Genomic DNA, 21685 nt, shown 5'->3' on the forward strand with positions numbered 1-21685 from the left:
AACAGGCATGGGCACCATAGGTCTGCATCTGATGAAGTGAGTATTCACCCACGAAAGCTTATGCTCCAATACATCTGTCAGTCTTTAAGGTTCCACAGGACTCATTGTTGCTATCTTCCCCAAGACTAGCATGACAGCACTCTCAGAATCCACCAAAGCTATGGTCTCAGTGCCATTCATTTTTACCAATCGAGTGTGCCCATGTGGGATCATTGCAACCCCTGCACTAGGCCAATTAGGCTACATTGCTCCCCATGATACCCCAAATTGCATTGCATGGACTCCTCCTTGTTGGGGCACTGGACTGCTACATGCCCCAATTCCCAACATTCGTCACACCGATACCTTATACCAGTTGTCACCCCCCTGTCTTGGGCTATTCAGCGTGCTCCCCCATCCCTCTCCTCTCAAGTCCCCAGATCCCTTCAGAGCCTTGGGCCAGTCCTTGGTGCCCTTTCTTCCAGTTATGGCTCACCTGGAGTTCTTGATAATCTGGGGCCTCGGGGTCAGGACTGCCTTCCAGGTCTGCCATGTTTCATCTCCTGGGATCTGGAACAGTTCACGGGCTGCCAGCTGTCTATGAGGGTGACCAACTTGTCATAGGTGGAAGGGTCACTCTGGCCAACTTAGGCTCAGAGACCTAAGGGTAGCCCCCTCGTATACTGGTCCAGCACCAGGAGCTTCATCATTTTCTCAGAGGTGAGGGCCTTGGGGCGTAATCACTTCCAGGTCAGGTGAATTAAGTCAAACAGTTGTGACCATGGTGCCTTATCCTCACTATATCACCACTCATAGTACTTCTGGACTCACACCACCATCCTTACCCTCGATCTGGCAAGGATCTCTGCTTTCAGCTGTGGCCAAATAGTAGTAGGCCTTCTGGGCCTCCCCCCACAGGATCAGGGCAAGGATGACAGACCACTGATCTCGGGCCCAGGCCTCCCACAGGGCTGCCTTCTTGACGGCCAGGAGGTACACTTCCACATCATTCTCCCATGTTACTTTCTGCAGGCAGTTGCCAGCTCCATAAAGGCCTTCACCTGGTTCACTGCTTCCTGCAGCACGGTGCGGTCCTGGGCAGCCTGGTTCGTCAGTAAGTGATTGGTCTCCGACTGCAGCCCTACCACCTCCTGTTGGGTGGCTGCCTGGACCCAGGTAGCCTCCTTTGGACTGCTGTGACTTGCACTAGTGCCTTGACCACATCATCCATCCTAGGGATGGGGGAGGTGTTGGCTCACCCTGGATTAAGTCCACTACCCAGAATCCCACTCTTGACATCACATGTGGCAAATGGCCAATGATATTTTGGTGGGTCCCATGCTTTTCCTTGGTGTGTTGGGTCAGGGTGCCGCCAGCCCTTATTTCTGGGAGTCAATGGCTCCACTAGTGCCCTGGTGGAGGGAGAGAAGGTGATCAGGGAAGGAATGTGGGTCCGCCCTCTACTCTGTATTCCAGCCCCTTCAATTTCACGGTCTTCTTACCATCTTTCCCCTTAGGCAGGGTTTCTCTGTCCTCTGTGCCGGGGGAGTCCCTCAACTCTGCTTGGGCAGGGTTTCCCTTCCTCTAGTACTCTGATCCTCTGGTCAATAACAGTACTCCTCCAAACTACAGTCAGCAATCCTTCCCTCCTCCTGTCTGACCAATGCAGAGTTTATTAGGTCTCCGGCAGGGCCTTAATTGACTTCAGGTGCTCTAATTAACCTGTAGCAACCTTTCCTCAGTCCACAAGGAAGAAGGCCCTGATCATCATGGGGTGTATATACCTCCCATCTATCACTCTCCTGCTGCCCTCTAGTCCTGCTGTATCACAGTCCCATAAAAAGATATTACCTCACCCACTTCTCCCCAGTATCCTGGGGATGACACAGCTACACCACCATCACATACAATAAGAGAGTCAGTTATGAAAACTGAGAACAATCTTGGAAGATGTCACAAGAAAAATGCAATATGCAACACAGTATTAATGCTTATGAGATGCTAGCATCCAGAGGACTCAATCAGAAACAAGATCCTACCAAAGGTGCCTTACAAATATATGCATCAATGCAATCGGATATGCCTGCAGAGGCAGTGGAGCCCGCATTCATGCATATCGTAAAGAGCAATGGGCAAACTTCCAAAAGGTTCAGAGTTCAGGTTCTATTCAGATGCTTAACCTAACCAAGGGGTTTGTTTTCACAATTTGAGCAATATCTTAATAGGGTCTCCTGTGCAACATCCGCTCCTTTGTCAAGGATCTCTCTGACACTACAGCCATTATCTACATGGGAACATAATATTAGAAAACCACCACCTATTACCATTCTTTGTTTTGCAACATATAGTCATGACCTTCAGTGGTGGCAGCTAGGCTTACTACTCCTTTTCCGGTTGCTTGTATAGACATGTAGGCCTCTTGCTTGCAATGAAGAGCATCTGGATGCCTGGAGAATAGCTGGAAGCAAGGCAATGGAGCCAACATTATATGACTTCCCAGCAAATGCTCTCCAGATCATCAGTAATCCATGGGCCACAGTCTGAGAACCATAGGCTAATATTTTCTATGTGTAGAACTGAGTGAGAAGTCTTGTGGAAACTACATTTTCATCTCCAGCTGCAGATGGAATCTGGGGAGGGGGATCTTACTCAGACATTTCAAAAATTGAAAATGTTCAATTTGAGATTGGTTCTAGAACCAGGGAAAGTTCATTTCCCCACTCTCAGGCCCCTATCCCTTTTTAGAAAACACTATGTTCAAAATTCAGTTAACTGCCATTAAAAATTTTAAACGCAGGCAGTTTTCTCTGCTAGAAATCTCAGTGTTTGTATGAGACACTGTTTGGCCAACATAAACATACTACGTGACTCCCAATATTTCTCTCTGCCCCAAAATCTAACATTACACTACATCTTGTGCTTTAAAAAGAAAACACCACATAGGTTGTGTGTATGGGGTTTTGTGTTGTGTTGTGTCAGGGAGACCTTCTTGTGCAAAAATTTTGTACTTCTTTCTTGAGAAGAATCCTGACTTTAAAAAAATTCTTCCACCCCCATCCTCTTCGGCTGACTTCAAGTACTCACCATACTATTCCTGTTACCTTGATGAAGGAAGCAAATGAACAATAGTTACAACTCATACCTGGCCACAAGAGATTCATGTGATATAAGTTTTTCATAGATTAAAAATTCCTTATGTACGAATAATAATTCCTTTGCTCTTCAAAAATAATTAGAAAACCCATTCTATGAACTAATCAATACATTTTCCTTCTCTCCTGGTCATTACTTTGGTGCCTACCAAACAAAGTGTTCACTTTTTCAACTGCTAAATTCTTGCACTTTATGTCCAACATGAGAAACTTTCCTTGATCTTTTTTTATATAAATACTAGACCTCCTATTTTTCTTCTGAAGGCTCACATTAAATTTTAAAAAGAAACATGTGGGTATGAACAAAGGCTCAACCAGGCAGTTTCATTTAAATTAGTACACCAATAATGGCCCTGCAGTGGAAAGAACTGCTACAATACAATTGCAGGTAATTATTCTTTTAAAATATATACATATCAAAGAGAACAAGACCAATTCATTTACAAAGAAAAGGGTGTATTAGTACTGCAGTATAATAAAAGGTCATTAAAACTGACATCTATACATAGTCTTTTAGACTTCACAATAAGCAGAACGTAAAGGGAACAGGACAGGGACATAATTCTAAAACTGAAATGATGTTTCTTGGTGTCCATGCCCACAGTTAACCTTATACATAGAAGTACTATGCTTATTATGCTGCAGGCTTCCAGCTCTTTTCCTCCTCCCTTTCTGATGAGGAAGATTTCCTGCTCAGAAGGAAAGGGTCCTGAATGTTTATGGGTCAATATCCTAACTGATAAAGCATAAAATGGGCTATCAGTTGGTGTCTGCTACAGACCACCAAATCACACCAGGGAACAGGATGGTCAGCTCCCTATGCATTTATCTATAATGTATAGAGGGGGGAAAAATCAGATGCTCATGGGAGATTTCAGAGGGAGTGACATATACTGGAGTTCTAACACTGCCACTGCTAAAACATCATTGGAATTTCCAATTATTATAGAAGAAAATTTCCTAACTCAAAAAGTGTTGCAGTCAGTCAACACAGGGGAATTCTATATTAGCCCTAGACCTGAAAGATAAAGAACTGATCATGGAACTACAAATAAAATAGTAGCTTAGATACAAGTTACCATGACTTGATCACATTTATAATGTGCAAACAGAATAAATTCCGGACCATCAATATATGCACTTGGTGCTTTAAAAATGGCCAGTTTCACAAAACTGAAAACAATTATGAGCCAAATCAGCTTGGAGGGAAGAGCTTAATCAGAAAAATGTCAATTTTAAGAGGGAATTTTTTAAGAACACTTCACTAAAAACCCCAAAAGCCACAATTGAGGAAGAAAGCTGTGATGATTTAAAAAAAAAACAACAACAACCTGGTTTAGAAGTAAAATGAAGACAGCTTTAAAAAAATATTTAAATAAAACATAGCAAAGGGGAAGTAAAAGGAATTGTAGAAAATTGATAAGGGAAGCAGAGAGACACAAGGAGACATCTATGGCCACCAGAATTAAGGACAATAAGAAAGTGTTTTTGAAGTATATAGGAACAAAAAGAATTCTAATATGCTATTGGTCCATTACTGGATGGAAAGGGTAGACTTATCAATAATGTAGAGAAGGCAGAAATGTTCAATTAATATTTCTGTTCTGTATTTGGTAAAAACAAATGATGTAGTCTCATCCGATGATGATGACGACGACAACACTCTTTCCATTTCACTAATATGTTAAAAAGCAGCTAGTAAAGTTAAATATGTTCAAAATCAGCAAGTCCAGATGACTTGCATCCAAAATTGTTGATTTTCAGTAAGTATTGGAACACTGAGCATGTTGCAGAAGAAAGCTAATGTTGTGCCAGTATTCAAAAAGGCTCTCTGTGCCTCAGATCTCCATCTGTAAAATGGGATAATAGCACTGCCCTGCCTCACAAAGCTGTTGTGAGGATAAATAAATCCTAGGTTGTCAGCCACTCGTATTACAGTAATGGAGCCATGTAAGTACACTATATATAAGATTAATTAAAAGCATAGCAGAATTTCACTAGTTACAGATCTGTTGTCAGCTACTGATTATTGGATGATAATAATTTAACAGCATATGGTCAAATAACTTCAGTATGCTTCTTAGTCTCTTGTGGAAGCTCCCTGCTGCACTCTTCTACTTCTCTTTGCTAAGTGAAAAGGAAAAGACAGCCATGTTGTGGGGATGATTAGGGGGGGAAAAGTGTGAGTTAGCAAAAGATTTTCTATTGTAATCCAAAGGGGATAGTTTCAAATCATTAGCTACTTTAAATATTAAACTGTTAATATCATTTTTAGGAATTGTTGGAATATACCATCTTTTCTGGAATAAGGAAGGGAAGCCGTGACAGGAGCTGGGAGTTCTTACCAGAGAGAAGTCAGACAAATGCAGCAAGCAGCTACTATTTGTAAAATGGTCACTTTAGGTGTGCAGCGCTATCAAATTGAAAAGGCCAGCCCTAAAAAAGGATTCTGGGGGGAAATTCTCAGAAAAGGGCAAACCTGCCTAATGGAAAGTTAGTAGGGACCAGAAAGTAGCTCATGGAAAAATGCTTCTACTAGAGTCACTATAACAGATACGATAAACTTTTTTTTCCTGTGTTTGATTCATTGTTCGACTACTTATGTGAACGTGAGCCAATTTCTCTATTTGCCCAACCTAATGGTATGACTTCCCTGAGTTGGCTGGGCAATGCAATCCTTTTCATAGCCATTTCTAGGCATGTATCCTAACTCCCACCATGTTAGTATGGGCACTCAAGTACCATGTTAATGAGTGGTATAAGCACCTGGAGAGATAAAACTTGAATGTTTATTATAGTTTGACATTGGCATTTGGATCATGGATCAAATGATTTTTTATTTTCTTTTTCATTTCTTAAAATGAAGCCATTGCTACTTGCCCCTAATGTTGAGGAAATCTAATTAGAACATTGGATATGTGGCTGCCTTGGCCAAAGTTCATAGAGCCTTCTGCATCATAACTACATTTTAGATATAGAATACTTCCATGATCAAATCTCTCAACTGTGGTTGTATTACAGCTGAACTGATGGCTCTCTCTCACTAATGTAACCTCACCCCAATTCTGTTTTAATAAAAGATCAGTGAACGGAGCTGGTGTACAGTGATTTCATCCAACCATTGCTGCTTCTAGCTCTTCAACAAGAGCAAAAAAATCACTATTCCATGTGGCTGACAGTCTTCCTAGTTCACAGGTAACTCCATCTGAGCTTCATGGTCATGGAAATGCTTTTATAAAAAAAATAAATTAAAAAAATTGGAGGGGATTTTCTTTTTCTGAACAAAAAAACAAACAAACACCTCTTCTACAATAGAATATACTTTCCAGTTCACTTAGGAAAAACTTCTGCCTATTCCCTATAGGCCTGTATTCTTGCAGCCCACTGCAAAATTTAATTGTTCTTGTAAAACCTGAGTTTCTCGCTGTAGTTTTGCAACAAGCGTTCTAAATGCAAATTCGCAGAGAAAAGGAACCCTACAGATGTGACAAGTAAGCCTACATATAATTAAAACCCAAACAAAAAAAAATTGCCCACAAATTTAGCTGTGGGATTCTTCTGTTAATATGTACTTTTTAATGTAGAGAAGAAGGGGAGCAGTGGACAAAAGTCTTATTTTTTAAGCTTTTTCTTAAGATAGTTGGTATCTTTTCATCTTCCTATATGTGTTATGATTTACCTCTGCCCATAGAACTTGCACACAATACAGTTTTGCACAAAACCTTTTTTTGGCAAAAGTATAGGATGCAGCTATAACATTTGCTTATGCACCCACTTTTGCATTTATGCTCACAAAGTAAACATGCATGCAGACACTTAGTTGTGCAATTTAAGTAGCTGATTAGCATGAGCAAAAACAAGCTGTGCACACAATGACTAAGTGCACATTTTTTTTCAGTAAAGCTGAGCACTTGAATCTGAACATTTGACCTTTAAGTGTTTTATGAATATCCATGTCACGTCCTGAAACAGCTATGCAAAAGTTAACGCCCCCAACCGGTAAGCCTTAGGTATACCTTTCCTAACGTTTACTTCTTGCTTTTAAATGTAGAATTAACAAGAAGCAGACACAAAGGCTCCACTAGGCAGCTTTATTTGTAATACTATAACAACTCTGGAAGTGTATGAACTGGTACAACACTGAAGCAGGCAATTATTCTTTACCAAATAAAATCAAAGACAAGACCAATTAGTTTATGAAGTAAAGGGCATGCAAGCAACACCATAAAAGGTCATCAGAACTGACATTCATCCGCACATCTCTGTACAGACATCACATTCATATCAGTCAAAACGTAAGGGGAAAAAACTGACAGGTGTGTACAGCACCTATGAATTATAATGCTCTTTTACACACTGAGCAGCCCAGAGTTGGTGTCCCTTCACTAACCTTAAACAAAATATGGGAGCAGAAGTTATTGTGACAATTGTATGCTGAGTTTCCTGCATGCAGTGTTGTTTTAGCCATGCCAGTCTCATGATATAAGAGAAGGTGGTTTAGGAAATATCTTTTATTGGACCAACTTCTGTTTGAGAGAGAGACAGAGAGAGAAGTTTGAGCCCACACTGCGCTCTCCTTCAGGTCTGGGAAAGTTACTCAGTGTCACAGCTAAATACAAGGTGGGACAGATTATTTATCATAAGTAATGGGCACATATGTCAAGGGAACATTCCGGCAGGTATTTCCAGTCAAAACTCTGAGATCTGCCTCTCCCAGACAGGATGAGCAACAGGAAACTGTGCTGCCCTTCCAGGGACAGTTATGCAGTGGTGTTAAGGTGCGAATGAGATTTCAGACTATTAAGACACATGAAGAGTGAAGCAGTGCTGTGCCCTCTGCGTTACAAGTTGGATTCTCCTTTTATTTAAATCACTTTTACAACGGTACTAAACTCCATTAGCTTCAGTGCAGATACCCCAGCCTGATTTGCTCCAAACACAAGTCAAAGAAGAAATCAGCCCCGACATATCTGTAGAAGTAGGATGGTCCAGTGGTTAGAGCACTAGCGGGAGACTGAGGTTCAAGTCCCTGCTCATCACAGACATCCTGTTTGACCTTGGTCATGTCATTTAGCCTCTGTGCCTCAGCTCCCCAGGGGTAAATGAGTCCTTCCCTACCCCACAGGACAGTGTGAGGACAAATGTGTAAATGATTTGATGAGCTCACATACTATGAAAATGGGGCCATAGACATACCTAAGATATATAGATCGCTGTCCCCTACACTGTCCTCGAGTAAGCCACTAATCATCCCGTTAAATACATTTCAGAGATTCCATTAATATAGAGGAGATGCCGAGATCCTAAAGCTTTTATCACTTTTATATTTATTCCTATCTGACGAAAAAAATATATGTCCACTTAAATATTGACGTGCGGAGGAGAGGCATGTAATGTTTCATAACTTTGGCAGTGCCATCTGGTCAGTTAAATGAAATAAGACTGTTAGGCACAGCTTCACCCTAGTGCTAATCCACACCTGCTGCTTTTCAGTGATCCCTTTCTGTTAAAACGGTTGCTTCTGGTTGGTAGAGTGACAGCCTCCTGCTGCTTTAAGGAGTCAAAACTAAAAGCTACAGGATCAAAATAAAAAAAAATTAAAAAAGAGATTCTGCTTTTTAAAACTCCACTTGCTGTAAGTATTAACATGCAGCTACACCTGGGCCTTGCGTGGAGCGGATGTGCTTCTTTCAGCAGGCATCAGCCGTCTTCCTTGGATCCTTGTGAGTGCCTGGTCTTGGGAAGGGATTTTAACATTACCCTAGATGCATGGCACCACTTAGGATCCCATGCATAGCCCAGTCGCTATGGATATCCTCAGGGAGGTCACAGACCATCACTTCCTGGTGGACATCTGGCACGACAATTCCATCTTCACCTTGGCTCAGTCGTGCCATTCCCTGTTAGACCACAACTCTGCCTCGGTTCCACCTCTTGGGTGCCCACCCTGACATCCAGCCAGCCCCATTCTCTGACCATCGTTTGGTGGCCGTGACTGCCTCTCTCACCTCGGAGTAGCTGGGGCCGGTCTATTGGCATTTCAGTAACAGCTTGCTGGATGATGTGGGCTTCATGGCATCCCTCTGGGAGTTCTGGCTGGCCGGGTGAGGACAGAGACATGCTTTTCCTTCAGTGCAGTGGTGGTGCGATGTGGGGAAGTTCCATGTCTGGCTCTGCTGCTGTGACCAGGCCTGGGGGAGGGTGAAGCCAGCAGAGGGATGTGGCAATAGAGCAGCTGGAGCAGGTGGTCTTGGAGCTGGTGAAGCATCTGGCCACCAGCCCTGGGGATCCATCCCTCTGAGGAGCATGCCAGGGGAAGTGGGAGGAGTTCCGGGCCCTTGATGACCAATGAGCTCAGGCAGCTTTGTTTGATCCCATATTCGCCTCCTTTGGGAGATGGATCGTGACTCCTGCTTCTTCTATGTCCTGGAGAAACAGAGGGGCGGGGGCAAGAAGCACAGCACCTGCCTCCTGACAAGGGATGGCACCACCCTCACAGATCCAGTGGAGAGGTGGGGAGGGCCAGGCCCTTTTTACGGCTACCTCTCCTCCCCAGATCTGACTGATGTTGATTCCCACTGGGTCCTGTGGGCCAGGCTCCCGATGATCAGTGCTGGCAGCTGGAGCTGCCTCTCACTGTGGCAGAGTTCTCAGAAATCCTGTGTCTGATGCCCACCAACAAACCCCCGGGCATCAACAGGCTGATCGTGGAGTTCTACCACACATTCTGGGACGTCCTCAGCCCGGACCTCATCATTGTCCTACCAATGGAACTAAACAGATGTAAAACATGGAGATCAGAATCACTCCTAATATTTTAATCATAGGTATGAGCCAGTGTGGTGGATATAATGTGTGTAACTATTTTTCCCTCTTCATTTCACTGGGAGGTGGCCAGAACACACCCAACCACTCCAGCCTGTCCTTTGCTACTGTGCTGATAATCTTTCTATGCCAAATTTCAGTCTCTCAGACCATTTTTAATAAAAGTCAGCTCATACATACCTGTCTTCCATCAAGGGGAAAAAAAATTGATTTACTCCAGGCATTCTCTCCCTACTCTACAGGTCATGTCAGAAAGAGTCATTGATTTATTGTCAACATATCCAACTTCATGCTGATAGCATCTGTAAACACTTTCATCCATTCCTAACATGTCTATCCAGGAAATAATGAGCAATTCTTACCAATCTCTAGGCGCCTTAGTGTGGGGTGCAACACTTCTCCCATGTTGAGCATTTACAACAGTGTTGGGGACTCACTCTGTTGCAAGAGGTCTTCCCTTATCCTGATTTCCAGGATGAATGATCAGTCCTTTCATTATTGACAGAGGAGTGGGTGATAAGTTCAGTCCCATTACCTGGGTCCAGCGAATTTCTCTCATACACCTACACTGCTGAGCATGACATGCTAAATTATTCTTGCCTTATCTAACATTTCTGTGGAAACATTTTTAATTCCACATTAGGGGTACAACTTTTAAATGTGCATAACTAACTTAGGAACTTAAGACCCAGGTTTCAAAGTAGGCACTTACTAGGCTAAGTCTCAATGACTTTCAAAGGGATTTAAATCTCCTAGTATAGACTGGGTCTTTGTGGACAGAATATGGTCAAACTGGCAAAACCTTTGAAGTGTAGATGCAGTTATACCAGTATAAATATTTTAATACTGATCTAGCTTATGCAGGTTCCCCCAACTGCTATATTAGTATAAATGCTTCAAAACCTGGGGTTTTACTGGCATATCTATGGTGGAAACAAACAAAAAAACAAAAACACTCCATAACTGACATAGCTATGCCAGCAATATTTTCTAGTGTAGGCTTGCCCTTAGGCTCCTCAGTGCCTAGGACTAGATTTATAAAGGTATTTAGGTGGCTATTGGGATTTACACAAGAGCCTGAGCAGTTATGGGCCTAAAATCCCATCACAAGTCAGAGATGTTAGGTCCCTAACCTGCTGAGGCATTTATATAAGACCCACAAGGTAACTAAATTCCTTCGTAAAGCAGTCCCTAATCACTTTTGAAAATAGGATTTAGGGAAAAACAATTAAAAATGTGTAGTCCCTTTTTCATCCCAAACCAGTCACGTGACATTTAAATATTCTGAGCTAGTATTACTCAAGTGCAGAGAGTATTCATGATTTCAGCTTATGACTGGAGAAATTACACACTTGCTGCTGTTGACTAGAATGCCAGCATTGAGTAGTACGGTACACTTACATGTGAGGATACAGATGCTAGACTACCCCAAAATTTGGTTTCAGTTTATGTATAATTTCAGAGATCCTACTATTCAGGAACTATTTGGGATTCATATTTGGCTATGTTTATAATGGAAATATTGCTAAAAACAGTGATGAACAAGAGATCAAGGGGGTAACAGTACTACAGGATAGGAGAGAAATTTATTTCTGGTATTGTGCTGTGCGACTGCAAAGTAAGTCACTTGATGGAGAGTCCAAGTCCAGTCGCTGATTGAAGAGAATGACCTCAATAGATTCATATTAACCCCCCATCCTGCCTGGGACATGCATTTCTGAATACCCAAAGGTTTATAGGGTACTACTGGGAAACATCAGGTTTAGATAGAGAATTCATACCACTCTGTAGCTTACGAATGGTTGCTTATATCGGGGGGGGCGGGGTCACTTTTCTGAAAGATGCCTGAGATCTGTGTGAAAAAAGAGAGACATCCATTTTTGTGCATGTAGTTGGATGTCTACACTGAGTATTTGTTGTACACTCAGACCTGGATCTAGTCAATGGCCTGATTTCCAGAATGGCTCATTGCCAACTCCTCCCATGGTGTCAGGAAGCTTTAGCAGAGGATCTAGAGTATCAGAGCAGATCGGCAGTTAAAAGTCTCTTGGAACCCTTCCAAAGATTTGTTTTCACGGTCTTTACAGGGAAAAGGTTACAGGTTCTAGTGAACAGTTACCAATAAAACTACTCATGTTGGGGAATAGTTACTCCCATGTGCACAGGGGTCACAATCTAGTGCACAGAATTTAATAAAGATAACCTTGTACTGAATTTTCAAGCCAACATCTGGAATTCTTTATCAGGAATATATTTTTCTATTGAATTCTTTAGGCTTTCAGGATTGTGGCAAAGGGAATATTGCTGTTCTTTAGCTTGTCAAAAGACAATGTATGTAGAAGCCATTTTCAGTTAGGAAAAAATATTAGATGAGGGCTACTTACTTGAGAATTTATTGTAGCGGAATTGCGTGATCCTCAGCAATTTGCATCTCACAATGTCAACCAAATAAAAGAAACTCACCTTTTCAAAATGTATGCATATTAGTAAATAAATGGTTGTTTGTAACCACCATAATCTAGAGGGTAATGAGCAAGAACATAATTACCGCAGCAAATGAGCAGTTTGTTAGGGCATTAACATAACAGGTATGATTCACCCATTAATAAAGCATTCATTAGCTGCTTGTAATTACTCAAGTCTTGGAAATTAATGCTGTTCATTTCAGCTGATTATTCTGAAACAGAATAGAACTTTCACAAATACACAATTGTTAAATGGAGTTACCTCAAGTGTAAAAAACTTTAAATATGGTACAAATGACTAGCACCATTTAACTTTGTTCCCATGGGGTGAATGTCAAAATGTATGGCTTAAATTGCTCAAACAGGCAGAGAGAAAGGATGGTGGAAGGAAACTGATTGCAGTATTGGATTGGGACACAGGTGTTCTGGGTTCAATTCCATGTGTCACCATCAACTCCCTGTGCGACCTTGGATAGTGACTTCCCTCTCCCTATGCCTTAGTCTCCATCTATAAAATGGGGACAATACTGCCACCTTTTTCAGTCTCTCTTTAGGCTGCAAGCTCCACGGTGCAGGGATTGCCTCTATTTTTTTTTGTAGTACCTGGAGCTGTCAGCATAATGGTGTCACAATCCTGTCAAGGCACATAGTGAATGACAGTCTGTGCCTCAAATACATAGTGAAAGACAGTCCACGTCCCAGACAGCTTGCAATCTAATAAATCATCAGATATATATATTTTCAAGTTCATTGAAACAGCATCCAGGAGCTGTAAAACTTCAGCTGTCCTGCAGAAAGGATCTGCTTACACAAACTCATTTTTCAGTAGAATACTCTGACAGACAGGATATCCATGCAGGGAAGGTGAGACTTCATGGGCCTAGGACTGCACTAGACAAGGCCATGCTGATGGGGATATAAATCTACCTACAATTTTTTCTGAGTGTACAGTATCTCCCCCCCCATGCTTTCCCATCTGCCTGTCCTATTCTGTCACCTACATTTCCTTACTGGAAACACAAGTCTGTCTCTCAGGGTAAGATTATCTCTAATGGCATTTGGAGGCACTGAGCATAGAAACAGCAAAAGAAACGCCATCCTGTCTGCTTTCAAAAAGCTGAGGATATGCTTCCTGATTAACACATTTCTATGCAAACTCAGACATGCCAGTTCCAGCTGCTTACTCCACTGACAGGACCTCAATTCCTGGTCTTCCTAGAATTGACATGACCACTTGGAAGGTGCCTTTTTTGGAAGTAAAAATCTGAAAGTTCCAAGCAGGGTGGTGTTTAGATGCCTTGTGGACCCAATGTAAATTCCAGTTTCTCTCTCTAAACAAGAATGTGGATAAGAGGTAGGAGGGGCTATAAAATCTAATTTTAATAAATCTACTTATCTGATTCTAGAGTGCCCATCACCAGAGTAAGTAGCAATCATAGAATATGTACAGTTGGCAGAGGGAAAAGGTGCATTTTTTTCAGTGAATCAGGTACAGATTACAGGCTTCATTTGTTAAAAATTAAAAGCATTTATATGGGCTGAGGCTGACAGAGTTAAAAAAAATGCATAAGAAAAGCTGGCTGCATGTATGCTTCTGATGGGTGAATTATATTGCCAGCATAATGTAACTCTAGTTATTTCTGGTATTTCAGAGATGATATCTCAGAATAAGAGGGACAAGCATAACAGAAACATCTATAACCTTTTTCACTCCCATCTCCCCTCAAGAATAGTGCATTTTAACAGTGCCCCACCCCCCTTTTTATTTATTTATTTAGCCAGAGAAGATTGCAAGTGACTGACAGCTGAGTTCAAGGCAAGCTTGTATCAGAGACAACATCAAACAGCACCAGCATTACAGCCTAGCAAATAGTTACCTCATTGTCATGCAGAGCTTAATTAAAAGATTAGACTTAGAAAAAGCCATCCAAGGTGTGTGCGCAAAAAGGCCAGCTCTGTGTGAAATCGCCTTTCTTGGCACACACGACTCTCTGAGCATGGAGCCGGTGCCATTCTGAATGCCAGCAAGCAGCTGTAGTGGGACTTCTTTCAGCTGCGGAACAAAAGATGTATTTTTCACCTGCAGCGCCTTTGCTTGATAATATTGCAGTTTCATTCTCATTTTAGAGTGATGACTAAATTTAAACTCCCCAACCATAATTAGGAAGACTTAGAGTAATGATAGCAGCTAGGCACTGCAGCTTTTTCAGGCTGAAGGAGGCGATGTTCCCCACAGAGCTGAAAATGAAACAGGCTATCCCAAAGAAAAAGGCGAAGGTTTTACAATTCTAACTTATTTTAACACAAGATAAGAAAAAAGGCATTTTAGTTTTTGCCAACCACCAACGATTTTAATAGGATAGGGAATGGAGTCATCCTTTTATAGGTGAAAATCTGAGGGACAAGTTTTCTAAAGCTTGCATGGGGGACAAGACCTGATCTGTGCAGTCACTCAAGCTGGTCCAAAAATAGGGTTCTTTCCCACTCCCCCCCCCCGTCCCCCTCCATTGGAAGAAAAACAAATAAACAAAAAAAGAGTAAAAAACCCTAAAATACTTCAGTGTGGAAATCCTACCACAGTGGCTCATTAGAGCTGTGCTTCAGATGCCTCATGCTCAAATTCTCTTCTGTAGGGTAGGCTCTCAATACCCTATGGTCTTTCCTCTTGGAGAGAGGAGGCTGGGCATCATTGGAGTCCCTGGACATTATGCATCATGAAAGATCTAGTCTCACCAGGGACCAGGACCCATAGAAGAGAATCAGGGCACAAGGCTTCCCAAGTTACCACTTCTATGACACACTATGGCAGCATCTCCAAATCAAAATATTTTAGTTAGGAGTGTTTCCGGGGGGGCGGGGGGAAGGTGTCAAGAACTTTCTGCAGGAAACATTTTTCCAAAAAAATTGAAAACTCAGATTTCCATCAAAACCAGATTTGACAGAAAAATCTTCAACCAGACCTAGCTATCACTCTTGGGTGCAAGCAGGAGGTACATATATGTAACATTTTCAAAAGGGGTGACAGAGCATGTGTCAGAGTGTGTGCATGCTTGAGGATAGGTGGACAGAAGCGGGAAAGGCAGGGCGTGTGGCCCCAGTGGATAGGTGTACACTGCCTAGCTTGGAACTGCCTAGGTTGCTCTTAACCTGATGCAGGCAGGTTTTGGCACTATGGCTCTGAAGAGGAGCAGCTGTGGCTGGAGCAAGGAGCACGTGGGAGAGGGTGCCAGGTGGGCTTTGTTGAAAGGGTGTGAGGAAAGAGGGATAGGGAAGACAAGGGAAGGGAGAGCAAGCAGACACCTGGAGCGTAGTTACCCATGAACAGACACGTTGGCTCTGAGGAGAGGCAACGAAAGTGGGAGGACCAACCATTGAGACACTACTAGAGTAAGCCAGGCAGCTACGTCCACGTAGCTTTTGCCAGGTATATTTCATAATAAGCAGGGTTGAGCTCATATAAGCAATTAGCATATATTAATGTATATTAGCATAAGTTAAGTTGTGTGCTGCTTGGGGCCGCAACACAGGAGAATCAGATGGGGGAGCAAACAGGTGCACCTCCAGAAGTTTTTCCATAGTACACACCATCTATCCCTGTGGAGCCATCCCCACTGCACCTGCTGGCTCCAGCATTTCCATTGCCGAGTCCATGCTAGGCTCAGCCTATGCCTTCCAATCCAGTCTACATAGGAGCAGCATCACTGCCCAGCCCTGAGAGGGGACGTGGGCTGCTGGAAAGGAGCTAGGCTGGGCAGGTCCACAGGTGAGCCCTGGTGCAAGAGCCAGGGGGGGAGGGAGAGCTCAGTGGTTTAAGCCTTGGACTGCTAAACCCAGGGTTGAGAGTTCAATGCTTGAGGGGGCCACTTAGGGATCTGGAGCAAAAATCGATACTTGGTCCTTCTAGTGAAGGCAGGGGGCTGGACTTGATGACCTTTCAAGGTCCCTTCCAGTTCTAGGAGATTGGTATTATTACAGCCCCCAGCAGTGGGGAGGAGAAGCAGTACTAACATGATGGGGGATGGCAGGGCCAAAACGGAGTGAGTGGCATTGCAACCTGGCACATGTGGGTCACAGCCCCACTCTAGTTGGGCCCTATGGTCCCCATCATGATGCCAAAACAACCCTGTGCACTAGCTCACAAGGCCACTCTCTCAGTTTTGGACACCCACTCCATCATGATGGACAGCCGGCAGGGCCAACCCTGAGTGGTGCTGTGACCCACATGCACCAGTTTGCAACACCAGTCATTCAATTTTGGCCCTGTCATCCCATCCTAACAGAGGGCAGTGGTACACCCAGTGCTGCTTCTCCTCACCACTGCTCTCAGGCTGGGTCCTCGCTGCTGCCAAGGGTACGCACCATGCTTAACAGGTGTATGGCTGCAGGTGCCACTGGGTGCAGATGCTTTAACAGCTTCTATAATCTTCTCAGCAGTGTCAGGACTGGTAAGTGTTAAAGCTTGTAAGTGTAGCTACTTTGACCCTGATTTGGCAAAGCACTGAAGCACATGCTTAACTTTAAGCAGAGGAGTATCCCCATTGCCTTTGAGGATATAAGTATCCCCATTAAAGTTAAGCATGGCCTGAAGGGCTTTGCTGAATTGGGCAACTCCATGACTACAAAATGACCACCACTGCCACCCAACCCCCTCCCCACTTCTTCCTAAGAGCAAGCATGGTACAGGATACCAACTGTTTGAAATCTACAGCATCATAAAACTAGTTTAATTTATATCTATTAGCGGCAGAGCACCAGCTGTGCCTCGGGGTGGGGATCCTGCGGTTCTAGGCAGTTAGGGTTTGCCTCAGAGGTTTGCTGAGACCCTCAGTTCAGCCTCTCTCCCATCCTAGAGGCAAGGGGGACAGTTTACTGAGCCACCATCATCATCAGTCAGTCAACGGGTTTGGTGTAAGAACCCTCTTTAGTCCCTGTCTTCCTTCTCGGGGAGCGGTTCTGTAGAGTGTGTGTGTGGGGTGGCGGGGGGGAGACCCGGGCCCATCCTCTCCCAGGGACCCTAATTGGCAGCAGCAACAGGTAGTTTTCCTATACCACCAGAGCTGTAGCCATTCCCTGGGCTACTTCCCCAAACGGCCCCTCCTAGCACCCTCCTTGGTACCTGACCACGCTTGTTCTCCTGGGTCTTTTACTGCCCACCTTCTTTCTCCCGGTCTTCCCACAACACCTTCTTACTCCCAGCACCTACCAACCAGCCTCTCTGAAGGGGCTTCCTTTTAAACTAGTCCCAGCTGGTTCTAAATGGGCTTCAGGTGATCTGATTAGCCTGTTTCCCTTGATTGCGTCTAATCCGTTCTTAATTGGTTCCAGGTGTCTTATGGAGTCTGCCTGACTTAACTGCTCTGAGCACCTTCCCGACTGCTCTGGGGTGGCACCTGCCCTGGTCACCCAGGAAACAGAAAACTATTTATCCAGTGTGCTTTCCTTCGACCAGACTCATGCACCCAACCAATCTGGGTCTGTCAATATATCTACATATATATATACACACATACACACATTATAGAGAAAGTTATCAGCACAAATGTACAAGTAGCAGTTAACTCAATTATACAATTCCTGCAATATTTAATATTAATAGTTTAATGTCAATAATTAGTAATTTAATATTTAATACAACAGCCTTTTATTGCCACATGTGCATTGATACTTGCAATATTTTATCCCTATTAATATAGCTTAAATAGTAATTAAATCTCATATTGGAGATAAGGGGTGCTCTTTTACATAAGAATAAATTAAAAGGTTAAAGCTACCTTGTGCTCTGGCTATACCATGAAAGTCTGTTTACAACAGAGGGGCAATCTATGTAGGTTTAGATGTTATAGGCTGCCCAGTAAAAGAATGAGATATTTCGACAGTGACATAACAATGCAATTTTGCACTTTTAGTTGTTTTCATACAGAGACATCAAAGTGCTTTGTAACAATGGCAAATATCATCCCCATTTGAGAGATGTGTTCTCCTAGCCCTGAGAAATTTAAGCATATACTTAAGTGTTTTGCCGAGACATTAAAATGAGTCACCCGAGGTCAGACAGCAAATTTGTGGGACAGCCGGAACTAGAACCCAGGTCTATGCTCTAACTACCTAACACGTCTATAGAGATTAGATTTCAAATATAATTCTTTTAGTAGCATAGTAATTGGACCTCATGATGCATTTTCATGGCAAATACAATAAATGCTCATCTCCCAGTTATGAAATTAACCCTATAAATATCCGCAAAAAAAAACAGGAGTACTTGTGGCACCTTAGAGACTAACAAATTTATTTCAGCATGAGCTTTCGTGAGCTAAAGCTCACTTCTTCGGATGCATAGAATGGAACACACAGACAGGAGATATTTATACATACAGAGAACATGAAAGAAAGTAGTATACATGCATACAGACAGGTGTAAATCAAGAGAGATGAGCTAGCGCGAGCAAAAAAAGGAAAAAAAAAACTTTAAAATTTAGATGGGATAGAATAGAGGAGGTGAGAACTAGGAACATAGGATGAAATAGATTCAATTGGTGTAATTCCCAGTCTTTTCCCAGTTTAAGTTTAAAATAATTGTAATTGCATCTAGTTTGCTATTCATAAGTCTTTCTTCTCTCTTTCTTTTTTTTTTTTTTTTTTTTGTTTTAAAATTGCCACCTTCAAGTCTGTCACTGAGAAAGTGTTAAGGTTCTGGTTTTGAAAATTATGATTTTTTGATGTGATTGATTTGTCATTTTATTTTTTTGTCATTTTTTTTTGTGACTGTCTCCATTTTGGCCAATGTACATGGCAGAGGGCATTGGCATTGCATGCATGCATATATCATGAGGTGTGCGTGTGTATGTTGTGATGTGTGTGTGTGTGTGTCCTGATGTGATGGTGTCACTGTGATGGTGTGGGGTGATGGAGCTGGGACAGAGCTGGCTGTGGAAGGAGCTGGGTTTTGGGGTTGTTAGGGTTGTTGTTGTGTTGTGTGCTTCTGCCACACCAGCATATCCTTTTCTATCATTAATGTTTTCTTTTCAAGTTTATGCTCAAAATCTAAGATGCAGATAGGCTATCAAACTGGTCCTTGCATCTTAACAATGCTACAGATTGTGCATATACCACAGATAATACCAAGCAATAAAATTGCAAGTCACTCATAGATTTGTAGAGCTTTTATCCAGAAGGAACTATTAGATCATCCAATCTGACCTCCTGTATGTCACAGAAAGTTAAGTTCTACCTGGTTATTCCTGTAATGAGCCCAATACCTCCTGTCTGGCTAAACCGCATCTTTGAGAAAGGCATCCAGTTTTGATTTGAAGCCATCAAGGGATGGAGAATCCACCACTTCCCTGGGTGGTCTATTTCACCGGTTAATCACCCTCACCATTAAAAAATCGTGCCTGATTTGCAGTTTGAATTTTTCTGGCCTGAGGTTCCAGCCATGATTCTTGGTATCCCCTTTTCTGCTAGCTTAAAGAGTCCTTTGGCACCTGCTATTTTCTCCCTGTGAAGGTACTTGGGCACAGTAATTAAGCCATATCTCAATCTTTTTGAGATGCTAACCAGATTGAGCTCTTTAGGTCTCTCACTGTAAGGCTTACTCCAGACCGCTAATAATTTTTGGTCATTCTTTTCTGGACCCTTTCCATTTTTCCCCTCCAACATCCTTCTTAAAACATGGACACCACAACTGGATGCGGTATTCCAATAGCAGTCTCACCAATGCTATAAACAAAGGTAAAACCACTCCCTCACTCCCACCTGTAGTTTATGGAAAACTCTATTAAAATGGTAGAGCTATAATTGTAAAGACTCATGGGTTTCCTGGGCTCTGTAGGGAAAGCACATGAGCAGCCAGCATAGACTAAGGTGGGGTCATTTGTCCCTCTCTAGTTTAGGAAGTAGCCGGCTTTGTGTTTTGCTGTTTGAGTTCTTGTGTAGTATTCTCAATTCTAAGAAATAAAGTAGTGTTACATTGCAACCTTCCAGCAACAGTATTTATGTTTTGCCTAACCTTTCTGCATGTAAGCCAGGAACATAACGCTAGCCACAAAGGGAGCACAGGAGTAGCCCAGCCAAATACATAAGGCAGGGTGTGGCACAGTAGATGAGCTTTGCTTTGTTTTCTCCCAATTAGGTTATCAAATTATTCCCTGTAAAGGACCTGGGCCAGGAGAGGTCAAAACAAAGTCATCAAAATACGTGTTTTTTCCCTTAATAAAGTCTCATGAACAGAGGATTTGTAAAAACAGTTCAAAGAACTTTACCTTAGGATCCTTGTTCAGGACGCCACAGCTCAAAGTTCTTAAAGTTTGAGAGTTATGTCTTCTAAAGCTTGAGAGAAAGAAGCCGCCACCACCACCCCTTGCATTTTGGATAGCTTCTAGTCTTATCTCCCTTGCTCAGCTTCCAGTTCCTGTTCAAAGAGGTCAGCCCTAGGGTAAAGCTGGGAGCCTCCTTGATTATAGCCAGGCTGTTCTGCTGTGAGCGCCTGGCTGACCCTTAAAGGGATAGTACACTCCTTTTCCATGGGCTTTGAGGTGTTCCCTCATAAATGCAGTGCTTGCCAAGCACAGTGAGAAAAAAGAAAAATACTGCCAAACTTACAGTCCTACAGATCAGTAGCATTGTGCTGATGTGTCTACACAGATAGGGACCACAGGTCTCTCCTCTGAGGGAGCTGGGACATAAAGAGACAATTTCTACTTCTTATTTTGACTTAATACGCTGAAAGAGTGGCTACATTTCATGCCGGCTGATAGTACTGAAAAGAGAGATTAAGTCTGAAGGCCGTTGTCACTCTCATGTAAAACTAAAGTCATGTGCTGTAGCTCTGAGGCCTGCAGTCCAATTGGTCATTTGGAACTCTGTGATTTGTACATAATGAACAATTATTAGCACGGTTACAAACACAATGCTTGGCAGGGTTGCCAACTTTCTATCTGCTGAAAACCAAAGACACTTGCCCTACCCCCTTGTCCCACCCCTTTTCTGAGGCCATGACCCCACTCACTCCATCCCCCCCTCCATCGCTCACTCTTGCCCATACTCGCTCATTTTCACCGGGCTGGGGCAGATGGTTGGGAGGCAGGTGTGGGGATGACAGTGAGGGCTCCAGGTACGGGCTCTGGAGTGGAGCCAGAGAGAAGGGATTTGGGGTGCAGAAGGGAGCTCCAGGTTGAGGCAGGGGGTTGGGGTGTGGGAGGAGGTACAAACTCTGGGCTAGGGGGTCTGGGCTTCAGGGTGGGGCCAGAGTTTGGGATACAAGAGGGG

At 43.0% G+C, this 21685-nt stretch overlaps 1 long non-coding RNA gene across 1 annotated transcript in view; it reads right to left on the reverse strand.

The window, feature by feature from the left end:
• Positions 1-20825, reverse strand: part of LOC120407472 — a 123681-nt gene extending 102856 nt beyond the window's left edge. Inside the window, exon 1 of the long non-coding RNA XR_005600009.1 lies at positions 20680-20825. This is a non-coding gene — a long non-coding RNA (uncharacterized LOC120407472). The remainder of the gene's footprint in view (positions 1-20679) is intronic.
• Between the last annotated feature and the right edge of the window lie 860 nt (positions 20826-21685).

The sequence above is a fragment of the Mauremys reevesii genome, linkage group 6 (genome assembly GCF_016161935.1).
Source record: "Mauremys reevesii isolate NIE-2019 linkage group 6, ASM1616193v1, whole genome shotgun sequence".
Taxonomy (NCBI): Eukaryota; Metazoa; Chordata; order Testudines; family Geoemydidae; genus Mauremys; species Mauremys reevesii.